Source organism: Drosophila miranda, chromosome 4, assembly GCF_003369915.1.
Source record: "Drosophila miranda strain MSH22 chromosome 4, D.miranda_PacBio2.1, whole genome shotgun sequence".
In the NCBI taxonomy this organism is placed as follows: Eukaryota; Metazoa; Arthropoda; class Insecta; order Diptera; family Drosophilidae; genus Drosophila; species Drosophila miranda.
Genome location: NC_046677.1, coordinates 23,242,772 through 23,256,331, shown reverse-complemented (window position 1 = coordinate 23,256,331; position 13,560 = coordinate 23,242,772). Strand labels below are relative to the sequence as shown.

At 41.4% G+C, this 13,560-nt stretch overlaps 1 protein-coding gene and 2 long non-coding RNA genes across 4 annotated transcripts in view; all 3 read left to right on the top strand.

Annotated features, from left to right (window-relative positions):
* The window catches only part of LOC108163360 (putative mediator of RNA polymerase II transcription subunit 26), a 115,810-nt gene that overhangs the window by 26,364 nt on the left and 75,886 nt on the right, over positions 1 to 13,560 (top strand). The gene's annotated exons all lie outside the window — the stretch shown is intronic.
* On the top strand, positions 6,596 to 7,103 carry LOC117188684. The gene is made up of 2 exons (XR_004472794.1): positions 6,596 to 6,810; positions 6,869 to 7,103. It is a non-coding gene; the product is annotated as an uncharacterized LOC117188684 (long non-coding RNA).
* Positions 9,565 to 10,092, top strand: LOC117188683. Its single transcript, XR_004472793.1, has 2 exons — positions 9,565 to 9,799; positions 9,858 to 10,092. It is a non-coding gene; the product is annotated as an uncharacterized LOC117188683 (long non-coding RNA).

Sequence of the window (13,560 nt, the reverse complement as noted above, 5' to 3'; positions counted from 1 at the left end):
AACTCTTTAAAACCTCTTTCATAAATGATTTAGATAGAAGTTTTCCAATATATGGCACCACAAAAAAGTGATACCTATAGTTTTTCAAAACAAAAGTCCAAGGTCCAACGATCTGTTGCACACTCGTATTTATTCTAATTTTCCTCACTGAATATAAGCAATTGATCATGACTTCTCTTATTTATGGGCACTACCCGTAGATTATCAATCAATTTTCAAATGCCTCCACCGCCATGGAACACAAATCACGTATTGGCCATAAATTGTTGTAGTTTTTTGATGAGAGCACATCAGAGCAGAGCAGCAGAGCGCACCGCGTGCCAGACATGAGAAAATGCTTAAATGTTTGCTGAACTTTCGCAATGCTCTCGGCCCGCCGCCACCTCATGGGGGCAGACTCAACAAAACGATACGAAAAACCGAATATCTGCAGACAGATGGAGGGACTTTGGATAAACATTTTTCTTTTTTGGAGGGGTAGCAAAGCATCTGTCTGCCTGCCTCAATGTCTGATCAGAAATCACACAATTTTTGATGGTTCCCTCAGCCTCACCCTTCCACTTCCTTCCTTTACCTTTTGGGCAATTCTGATTCTCGAATCAAAGTGCAAAAATGAACAACAGATCTGTGATGTTAGTTTTTATCAGAGATGGAGGGAGAGACCCGAGAGCCGAGAGATACACGACCGAAAAACAGAAGACGACCGAAAGATACAACCCCCGAGAATGGGAATTGTTGAATAAATAAAATGCGCACTGACTTTCGGCTTGTTTGCTTTGCTAATTTATTTTCGAATATGATGTAGAGCTTTTAAAATAAACAGCACTGCGGAAAAGAGACGGCGACGACGACGAAGAAGCAAAAAAGAAGAAAAAGACTTTGAAAATGGTCTGCGGATGGGCGAAACCGAGCGGACACACGATTAACAATGGAAAAAGAGGAACTCTAACCAAAACACATACAAATACTAGGGACAGTGCGTTTCACAAGCGTAGGACAATATTTTAAGGGTATTTCGGAGAGGAATATGGAGAAGAATAGAGGAAGCATTCAGAAATTGAAGATTAATCTATGAATTGATAGACAAATAGTTCGATCGATTTAAATCGATTTTAAAATAAATATATCGATAATTGTAAAATCGATTGATACTAAAAATGATCGATACAATTAAATTATGATTTTATGGTTTGATAGTTAAAATATATCGATACCTCGAAGAAATAACGATAAACAGCATCTCTACAAAATAGGATCAGAATCCATGTTGAATATTTCATTCAATGAGTCATAGATTCCTCGAAATGTTCATCAATTACTCAACGAATTGGATCCTTATATCATTTGATTCGACAGCGGTGATCTCTCCATAAATCCCTATATCTATATAACGCACTGTATGGTTAGTTATCTTTTCTATTTTCTTTTGCTTTTGCACTTTCTTTGCATTCGCCTTGAGCTGATTAGATGTCACCGAAAAGAAAAGAGTGTGGAATATAATAAATATCGCGCATACGACTCATTGACCGATAACTGAACGAGCGTCAACGTCCAAGGTCAGTTCATAGTTATTTCCATTCGCATTGCCATTCCCTTTGCCATCGCTGTCCATCGTCTGTCGGGGGTACTTTTCCGACATTAGCACCCACCGATCGGACGACTAGTAGAGGTGTCCCAGGTGCTAACCAAGCTGCTAATGAAAGCCACGTTTCCGAAGCCAAAGACAAAAACAAAAGCCGCCAAAGCCTTGCCCCAGACATGCAGCAGGCGGCGTGATCAGCTCGTGGGCAGAAGATCCGTTCGTTACCTCTGATCAGCGACTGCCAATCGACGCCAGGACAGGTAGATGGAAGAGCCAGGGAGACCAGACCACTGAAACCATACGGGCAGAAAGCCAGAAAGGCGGACAGCTTGTCGCACGCAATGTTTTGGCCACAGGGTGGGAAAGTCTGAGGCACAGTGGCACCACTGATGGAAAATATTTTTAACTTTAACGAGAATTTCTTCAAAACTCTTTAGTTTTTCTTAAATTATATAGAAAAATCCCTTAAACTGGGTCTTTGATTGACAATTTTTCTATGATTTCATTTTAAAAGACTTATGTGCTTCGACAAAAAAAAACACAATTGATTTCCAGTTTGTTTTCAATATTTTCTTGAAATTTCTTTGATATTTTTGTCAACATTTTCTTAAAATTTCCTTCAAAGGTTTCCCCACATTGCGACCCACTGTTCGAGAGGGCGCCTCGGGTAGGTCTTAACGAAGTGCGACAATCAATCAGCAGCAGCAAACGACAGCAACAACAACAAAGGTATATAGACATCGGTCAGCAGGTCAAGCCCGCTAGGTGGCGCTTTGGCTACCGCTTTTGTGCTCGTGGCGCTGTGGCTGTCGTTTTGTTGTTTGTCTAGACTTTGTTTTGACTTAATGCCACTACTACGAGATGCTACTACGAGTGTGTATCCCATCCCACAGATACTACGAGTGTACGAGTGTATCTACTCGTATGCTAATTGATGTCAGCAGCTTGTTTTCCCCCCATCGCCCCCCTCTGCAGCAAATTCCCCATTGTGATTGTGGGATGTTGTTGTCTCTGCGGTTGGATGTTGTTGGGATGTTTTCGTTGGTTTTTCTAATTCGAAAATTGCATTGGCCTCCAACACAGGCACAGGCACAGGCACTGGCACAGCTTTCTTCTTCTTTTTATAAGCCCGGCACTCAAAGAGTGCTAGAGGGGTATATTTATGTTGAGTTAATAGATTAAACAGCCAAAAGCCATAAATACCGAGTCATTAGATCTTAACGTATTGGGTATCGTAATGTCGAGGCACTTATCGAGGCAGAAACCCTTTCCACTAGTTTTGAAGAGGGTTTCTGGTATTTGGAGCTGAAGAAATCATCCCATAGGAATTTTCCATTCATCTTTCATCTGTTATCAGTCCCCAAGTCGCCCATAAATTTCAATGCTACACAATTTTTTTGCGTGTCTCTAGCTTCTGATATCCATATATTGTCTTTGGTCGTAAGTTTTTTGTTTGGACGTTCGGACGTGCAATGACTGCACCATCCGACCGAGGGGTGCTGCAGCATGACGCGCGGCTCGCTAATGGAAAAACACATGAATATTTCTTTCCTTTTCGAGCTTCCTTTCCAGCTTCGATTTAAGAAAAGCTTGCCTCTCACAGATTTGCAAACACTGTTTGTTTTTGCCCCTCTTTTTTTGTGGATCGACGCACAATAATTTTGTGCCCCCAACTGTAAACACGAGACGCGTCGCAATGTCTGCTGCGGTGGCAAATAGTGGGACTGTAGGGTGTGGCAGTGGGGCAGCGCCTGGCAGGAGGGGTGTTGCAACGCGGGGGCGTGCCAACGAACTCGCTTCGCTGCTGTCGCTCGCCCCTCGACATGAATATGAAACGTATGGAAAAAACACAAAAAAAAAAACAGAGAAAAAACTAAGGGGAAACGCATTGCAATTTGCAAAGCGCAGCAGAAAGTAGATGGAGAAGAGAGAGAAAGAGGGAAGAGTGGATGAGAGTGAAAAAGGGGAGCAAGTACATGAGAGAGGGAAGGGATGACAGTATATGGTGCTCGGAGGGGTTTTTACTGAATCACTATGTCTGCCAGGGTCTGGCTTTTGGGTTATAAAAAAAAGAGGGTCTGTCATGGCATTTGCCTTGTCAAATATTGCGCATCGGTCTTAAATACCCTTGAAAGTGGGGCATTTCGATTTTTGGGGAAAAGAAGAGTATGAATTTTGGGATCTTATGGAATATTTATTCGTATATCTGGAAACAAGACTAAAACTTTGACTGGTTGCTTCTTTTAGCTGAAAGTCAGTGCATAAATCGAGAGCTCTTAGATGATAGGACCAAATCCTACGTCTTACATAGGAAAAAGCATTCTTAAGCCTAAAAGATAATCGACGAAATCTTTAGAAATATCCCTTTAATATACTTTGATTATACATAAAGATATTTATAATTATAATCGACCATTAAGAGTGTGTAATGGTTCGTGGCTGTGTTGCTGCCGCATCCCCTACCTTCAGACACCAATCTTTTCTTTCTTCAACCCTCATCTGCATCCGAATCCCCTCTCTGCAGTTAGTCAGCAGTTAAAAGACTCCAGTGGGGGAAATTAATTGGCAATGTTGCAGATGCAACATCAGCAGTGAAGCAGCAGCAGCAACAGTGCAACATCTCATTGTCATTACGGGTGTTAAAAGGCGTCTCTGCAACTGTCATTAGTTGTTGCTAGAATTGTTTCCAACATTTTTCATTATTTAATGTTGCAGCAGGAAAACCTTGGGAGGCAAGAAAGAGGGGGGAATTCCCATGCCCCGAACTTATTCTATGGCTCCCTGGGACATTATTTCGTTCTCTTGGATTCTGTCGTTGCTTTCTTTATAGCTATCTTTCCTGATTTTTTTATTTTTCTATCTTTAATTTTAGCTTTTTCTTTGTCTTTCCTTCTTTACTTTAGCTCTTCTCTCGCTCTCTTTCTCTCTCCATCTATCTATCGTGTAAGAAAATTCCCTGGGGCACTTTTCTTATTTATTTGCGTTATTTATTTCTTGGCGCTGCTTTCGCTTTTGGCAGCGCCAGACGATGTTGCATTCGTTGTTGCTGCTGTTGTTGCTGTTGCTGTTGTTTGCATTTGTGACAAAAATAAATGCGCTTGCATTAATTTGCCGTCTGCAAATTGCCACTGGCCACACCACTGGCCCTTCCCCTTCACCTAGCTCCCCACCATCTGTGCCCCTGCATTGCTCCATCGCTGCTCCCCATCGCTCCCCATCGTTTGCTGCAATTGCACAAATTTCAAGCGAAATGCAAATGTTTGACAACGAACTATTCTCCCCCCTCCTCTGCTGATGCTTGGCTATACCCTGTATAAAGAAGGGTATGCTAGGTAGTATGTAAAGTGGTTTTGACTTGAAAAATGTATTAGTTTTGTGGAGGTATCTTATCGTTCCTTCTATCTGTAAAAACTCTTAGATCTTCGGTATAAATAAATTTCGAAGAACCCTAGTTTATCGTGTATATTTTTTCACTGATTACTCATATACAATTTGTTGTATATTTTATCAGAAGAGGACCCGCTTCTTCTCATTTTCATTGCAATAGTTAGGGAGTTCTAATGACATTATTCTAAGAGATTATTACTGAATCTTCACCCCTTTTCCAAAAGAGTAGTCATTGGATCATAGACACATACATCTAGTTAAAGGGATAACCATTCCCAGGGCAGATATTCCCCATTTTGAACCATGGAAATTGTTACCATAAGGTAATTTAGAAATTTTTAGGGTACTACCTTTGGTCGGAAGATGGTCCAATGCTCTTTTAAACACAGTCCTTTAGCTTTTCGAATATCAAATTGAGTAAAAACCCAACTCAAAGCAGTAGTACTCCTACCAAAAGCAGCAGCAGCAGCAGCGGCATTAGCAGCAGCCAAAGGCAAAGCCAAAGCCAAAGGCGGAGTAAAAACAAAACCACTTACTTTGTGCCGTTTTTGCAGCATCGGAACTCCCTTCTGGCTTGAAACTCCCTTTGGCCAAAGGCTCAAAGGTGTCAGCGGAGCACAAGCGCAAATCCCTCAAAGACGCAAAAGTCAGTGCAAACATGTGTAAAGCCAAAGCAACAAACCGACAGCAAACCGACAAACAAACAACGAAATCAAACAAACATTTCCCAGCCATTTCCCAGCACAATAGATAAAGCGGCAAAGGTAAACCGGGGTATGGGGAGAGAAATGCGAGTACCGAGTATTTGAGGGGGAAATGTGGAGTAGGGGAAGAGAGGGAGAGATCATAGAGAGTCATTAGAGGCATCACCTTTCCATAATTATTGACATAATTATGGGTAAAGAGAGATCGTTGATGGCTAGTGGAAAATATTCTCGCATACTCTCGTACCCATAAAGAACGTTCAATAAAAAAAAAGAGTCTCTAATAACTTTGTCGTTAGGCTTAGTGGCGGGTAATCAGCCTTATAGACAGACACCAGAGCTCTCTGATCACCATGACTAGACATCAAATGGTCTCCTAATGATTCTCATTTGGAGAATCGCAGAGACAGAAAGAGAGAGATGGTATCTCTCCCTGTGTGTTCGCTCTTTGATGCAAACTAAGCGGTAGATTAGAACATAGCTACGGCTATAAGTGCTTGATGGTTAATACGTTTATGCAGGGAAAGTGAGAATGATATGTGGGAAAAATATGGTTACAGATAGGACGGAAGGGGGGAAATATGTATAATGATGTAGAGTAAATTTACTATCGTGTATTGATATACAGATACTGGAATGCAATACGAGTACTAAACGTTATTGCATGTATTTATGGTACTTTTGTTAGGGGACGTGTCATCACAAAAATATTATAAAAATACCAGAACATTACCAAAAAGTAACATTGAAAATTCTAGTAAAATATTCATCCAAAGCTAACATGAGACGCATACCAGACTAATACTAGACCTGATCTCTTAATAATACAAAAATGATCCCATAAAAATACTACTCATACAAATACTACTAAAAAATAATAGAAGCTATGAAAACTTTCTGGGAACAGTAGGCAGTGGGACAAATGTAAAATTTAAAATACTACAATTCTTCAGTACTCAAACATAGACACTACACAATACACACAAACTAATATTATTCCCAAGAAATACATTCCCTAAAACAAAACAGTCGGATGGAACTTTCATCCATAAGGAATACACGGATCATTTGTGGCATCGAATTATGCGGATGGCACTGGAACACAAATAGTAATAAAATATAGAAGAACAATATAGAGTAAGTCGAGAAATTGAATATACATATATATCTAGAAATACATAATACCCATCCATAGGGAATACTCTGGTGATGTGTGGCATCAACACATTTTGAGCTTCCATTTTCTCGTACAGCAGACCCTCGCTCCTCAATATCATCTCGTTATAAATAGGGCCAGTGTTGGCATCGTCTTCGGTGAGGTTGTCCATCACATGTAGCGGGCTCTATCATCATGCCGCATCTGGATAAATCGTTGAGAAATTCTTTCTTTATTGAGGAATAAATATTATATCGAATATATAGAAATACCAGACGAAAATGTGTATTAACTGTTAACGGCAATAGCCGTAAAGATAGGGGAATGGAATTGAAATGGGCAGAGTTGATTTAGGAATGGAAAATGGAAAAAAATATAGGAAGCTTTCAGACTCGCATTCTCTGAGTAATTGTGCTGACAACACGCGATGCCCCATCGGTGCACGTGGCTCTATAGCTATATATCGTTTCTATTTCTTTGGTTTTTATGGGATTTTTGTCTTGGGCGTCCAAAATATATACGTAGTATATTTCGAATAGTGCACATTTGTTTATTTTTCGTGTGCTGTTGTGCCCCTCGACTTGTTGCAATTTTTATTGCGTATACGCCATGAGTGTCACTGAAAATTTATGACATTTTCAAGAACTTTATGTAAAAATCGGGGCGATTTTTGTGTGCGCCCTGGGACATGCAACAAGATAGATAGAGACAGTGCAACAAAAATCGAGACAGAAAAATATTTGCCTGTGCGGCGAAAAATTTTTGTGTTGCCAGCAGAGGCCCCGCCGTCAACACCTGCAGCAGCAGGCAGGCAGGCTGCAGCAGCCGCCTGCAACCATGACGACCACGCCCACAACCTTGCTAAGAGCCTCTACCTTCATTCCACCAAACAGCTTCCCCCGCAGGCCCCTCTCTGGTTGCTGCCCCAATTTGTTGTGCGCTTGACAAAATGCTTGGGCAAACAGCAAACGAGGTGGGGGGGACCAAGCGAGCAAACTTTCAACAGCAGAAGCAACAAAAATGCAGGAACAAATGTTGGCATTTGTGGTCGGATTTGCAGATACCCTGTAAATCGTGTACATCCTGTATGGTGATGGTTCCTAAAAGTAAGTCTTTATTGAAAAGAATCCGAAATATTGATAATTCTTTGAGATAACATGACATAAACTTAAACTGTCAAGCAGTACAAATTTCAGAGGTGTGTGGTGTGTACTTACTGAAACAACACCACAGCTGTCGCAGGGTTGTCATCTTTCTCAACAGACACAATACCTTCTATGGTTTCTGTATGATATTGAAAAAAGATAGTCATCAACAGAATATGATTTCAAGGCTTAAAATATACCAGGAATATTTCTTTGAAATATAAATAAAATATGCAGGAATGATGCATTGAAATATCGATATAAAATCGAGATATCGAGCACTGAAAACACAGGAGATCTCCTTCTTTAGAGCATTCCTGAAGGTACAACAGATGGATCGATGATCAGGGAGAGATTCTCGCTCTTATAAATCCCGTAAGACTTTCTTCACTCAAAATTTGAATACCCCTTGCAAAGGGTATTTGAGGGTATATCCAGGTGGCGGTCCAATGCATGCGTTTAAAATTAAAACTGAAGTTTTGCACGCTACATTTAAAGCAGCAAGCGGCAAATGCAACATACAGAGGCAGCAACAGAAGTGCAGCAACAGCAACAACAGCAACGTTGCAACGTGGCAACAATGTGAAAATGCAAACTGCGATCATAAAAATTGTGGCCCAACTTGCAACCGCAGCCAAAACGGGACGTGAACGTGGACTTGGACATGGTGGTTGCCATGCCTGTGTATTGGGATGGATGGATGGATGGTTGGACGGATGGATGGTTGGAGGAATGCAGCAGTGTAGCAGTGCAGTGGCGGGGTGATGGGGTAGAGGCGGGACTTCAGCTTGCAACTCATGTGGAATTGATGTGTGGCATGACTCGTCTGTCTGCCTGTCTGTCTGTCAGTCAGAAAGTCAGCCATTCAGCGGAGGGAAAAAGAGGAGCTGCAGCAGCAGCGGCAGCAACAGCGGCGCACACATTGTTGTTGCCGTTTTGTTTGAACTTTGTTTTTCAATGTTGCACGGCCGCATATGCCTGCTGCCGCATGCCACCACCCCTTTTCTATTAGATAATTTGCAATTAAAAACTAAACACGTTTTGGCATCGGCATCGAAATGTCTTTGGGTGCTGCCGCCCACCCACGTTGCCTCGAGGCGTTTTGATAATCGTCGTCGTCGTCGTCTTCGTCGATCCATGGGAGTATCTGTGTGTCTACAATACGAGTGATTGTATATGTGTCTATGTCTATTGGAATCCATCGACGAAGACACTGCCAATGGCCAAGGCCAACAACACGTGCTTGCCTCGAAGGTGGAAAATTAAAAGCGTTAGTGATGGACTCGTGTTTTCGGGGTTTGAGAGAGAGAGAGAAAACAGAGAAGTGGCTGCTAGCCTCGATTACAAATACCAAAAAATACCAGAAAATACTAAAACATAATGGTAATGCCAGAACAAAACAAAAAATACCGGGAAAAACTCTAAAAATATCCATATTCATTTTATGCTAATACTAGAAACATAGAAGGATAATACTGGACCTGATCTCTTAATAATATAACCATAATCCCATAAAAATACGACTCATAGTTAAATCATGCCCAAATAATATCCAGCTATGAAAACCTTACTAGAACAGTAGGCAGTGCGACAGATGTAGACATACACTCAAATGGAATATACTTCAATTGAATACTTCAGTACTCAAATATAGACACTACACAATACACACAAAATAATATTATTCCCAAGAAATACATTCCCTAAAACAAAACAGTCGGATGGAACTTGCATCCATAAGGAATACACGGATCATTTGTGGCATCGAATTATGCGGATGGCACTGGAACACAAATAGTAATAAAATATAGAAGAACAATATAGAGTAAGTCGAGAAATTGAATATACATATATATCTAGAAATACATAATACCCATCCATAGGGAATACTCTGGTGATGTGTGGCATCAACACATTTTGAGCTTCCATTTTCTCGTACAGCAGACCCTCGCACCTCAAGATCATCTCGTTATAAATAGGGCCAGTGTTGGCATCGTCTTCGGTGAGGTTGTCCATCACATGTAGCGAGATCCATCATCAGGCCGCAGCTGGATAAAGCGTTGATAAAGCTTGCGTCCATCTATATTGGATGAAATAAAAGACAAAAATGTGAAAATAGTTTTACTTGTATTTGATTTAAGAAAGTACTACCTATCCCGTGGTACGCTGATGACATGTATGCACCATCTCTAGGGTCTTGCCTCCTCTATCCATCTGTCTGCCTCGATGCCTGCCTCCATGTGTGTCTGCCTCATTGGCATTTGCATTGCCTTTGCCTCGTGTGGAGTTGCACCGTTTGCGTCGTCTGCAGTTGGAATATCGCTGATTATCCGGGTCTCAATGCCATTACCCATTGTTGCAACGAAAACAAACACAACTATGGCTATAGCAGAGCGATTTGTCTTGCATTCAGAAGAGAGATAGAGACAGGATGGGAGGGGCTCAAATGTCATGCGACAGAATGGAAAATCAAACCAGAAACAGAACCAGAGCCAAAGGCACAGACGAGACCAGCGACCAGAGACCAGGCCGAAACGTGAGCTGGCAATTAAGCAAGCGAACCAAATGCCAATCCAAGACAGAGTTCTCTCCACTTGAGCGAACCAACGAACCATCCATCTATTCATCTATCCATCGAACCTTCCATCCATCTATCCATCCTATTGCTTCCATCCTTTCCAGCCAACGAGATCCATCGAACCATTTGACGGATCCGCTGAGTCCGCCACATGTCAACTCGATTCTGCAGCTCTTGCTGAAAATTCAAATGTTCAGCCATAGAACCAATGCCATATAAGATCTCAAATGGGGAATAGATTTTCCCCAGCATTTCCCCCTCCCCCCAAGCCCGCTGGCTGATTAGTTTTCCCGCCATATATGCGGCGGCAATTGTGTGACGAATGGGAGGGAATGCCTTCCCATTGGTTTACCATTTCCTCAAAAGAAAATGCTCGCGCGAAAATTGTGTGAGAATATGTTTTTTTCCAAGAACTCTCGAGGATGCATAAATGAATGAATGATTGAATGACTGATGGCCATTCGGCCAAATGAATGAATGGTCTGGTCTGGTCTGGTCATCATCATTCGCTTGTGGTTTTCTCTGTCTGCGGTTAAATCTTCTCTCTCTCTTCTCTCTTCTCTCTTGGATTTTAATCATTTAATTAAAAAGTCTGATTTTTAATTAGTTCAACAGAAAAACATCCCCTCGGAACGGGATGGCGGGGATGGGGGCTTTCCTAGTTGTTTTTTTTTCTTTGCCTCACGCAATTTGTAAATTTTCTTTTATTAGTGGAGTCGAGTCGTAGGATAGATATCATTCGAGAATGGGTGGAATGGCATTTTCCCCTCACCAACAAAATATCATTCACACGCAATGAAAAGCGATGTTCAAATGGAGGATGGATGGAAATAGATGTATGTATATAGTTATCCTATGGGGGGGATATCGTATAATGCATATAAAATATATATAGATAGAGATCTCGACGCAATTACAGCTCGTTTTATTGTGTGTGCGGTCAAATTACATCAATAAACCATACGTCTTGGCCCTGCAGCTGTTTTTGCCACTGCAACTGCCGCTGCCGCTGCCTGCTGCAACGTGCAACGATGCGCAATACGCCCCCCTGGGCACGCCCCCAAAATCAACAAACAACATTCAACATTAAACAATTGGTCTGCACTTTAATGGGAGAAATATTATGTAAATGTGAGACAGATTTTTCTACCTTTTAATTAAAGGAAAACATGAGATGAAAACTATGCAAAATATAAATTTTAAGGTATATAAAATGTATATAAATATTCGGAAATTTAAATTTGAGTACAAAAATTTTAATAAATGGAAATTAATTCAGAATATGTTGGAAATATGGACACAGTACTGAGGTTCTTGAAGATTTATGCTTTAAATATTTATACATGAAACGAGAAATGTTTCAAACCTTTCCAAAAGTGTACAAAAATATATAAAAAAGGGTTAATAGTATTCAGAAATGTTTAAATATATACAGCGAATGATGAATAGGTATTCATCCTGTAAAACTGTCTTTTAATTCTTATTCTATGACGAAAGATATCTGTAATGTTTATCATTCAAGCGATACAAATTATAATAACATATTTCAAATATATTTTAAGTGTACGACTCTAGATCAAAAGTTTAAAAAACTGTATAAAAAGCAATGTTCGATATTAAAAATTCACTTATAAATTCCTTAAAAGTCTTAAAATGCATACTCCATATTCCACATTTCATAATCCATAAATCCGTCTAAAAAACATTCGATTTCCTGTGTATTACCACACCAATATCTCTCTGGTATTCTTGCTGCAGGTGGTACGATGGCAGATGGTGATGCCAGATGCTTCTGTGTTCCAGTTTCTGGCAAACGACAGCCAGAAGGAGTCTGGAGTCAGGAGTCAACGTTCGGGAGCCACTGCACAACCGAAACAGAGATTTTCCTTAATTCATTGCTGGATTCCAACGTAGAGGAGGAGTCTCTACTTTTGGCATTCTCTGGGCCTCATATCTGTGGATGTTCCTTCTCCTGTTGTCCGGGATGTACCTCCTCTTGTCCTTCACGGTTTTTCCTTGTCCTGTTCTCCTGGTTTTTCCCAACGCTCTCCAGTGCGGTCCTCCTTCTGGTCCTTGTGTATTTTTCATGTTCTCTTGCCAGGATAATTTGCATTCCTCTGCAGCCATGTCTCCTTTTTGTCTCTTTCTCGCTTCATCTCTCTCTCTCTCTCTCTCTTTCCCTCTCCTTCTCTGTCTGTCTGTGCCTCCTCCGCCTACTCCTGCCACTCGCTTCTCCCTTGTGCCATTTGCATGATAACGTGTTTATAATTTTGACCCAGTTTTCGAGGCGACGTCGCCATCCTGGCTCTTACCTCTATTTTCCACCATTGTGTCTATGTGTGTGTGGCGAATTTTCCTCTCGTGAATGTGTGTGTGTGTTTGGGTTGCATTTATCTTCAGTTTTTCGGGTGTCCTGCTGCCACTGGCATGGCATCCCTGATGCTGCTGATGTCCTTAATTGCTGCGGGCTTCAGTTGCTGCGGCTGACACACATTCAAGAGTGCCCCTACTGCATGTGCCACCCCCCTGCGACCGACCATCCATTTCCCCCCTCCATCTATTGCATTTTTCATTTGATTTGGCCGCTAATTAATATTTCATTTGCTGCACTTTGCACTTGCCCGAAAAACAAATAAACTTGAGACGAGAGCGAGCCAGCGAGCCAGCGAGCGAGCCATTTTCTTCCATCTTTGCTATGGCTTTTCGCTTTTCTTCTCCGTCCATTTTCCCCCCCCGTTTTCCCCTTCCCCTGCCCGGTTTTCCCTGCTGCCACATTAATTGAAAGCTGCCCCGAAAAAGCATTTTTCTGCGAGTATTTTTCAACAAATTTTTCATTAGACATTTGTTTGTTGTTGTTGCTTTTGCTGTTGCTTTGCTGTTGCTATTTCGTTGCGGGTTTTTCACAATTTGCATTGCTGCCACTCGACGAGGGGATGATGGTGTGGGTTAGATGTGGCATGTGGCATGGGGACAAACCTTGAGCGATGATTTGTCAAAAAAAAGAGGAA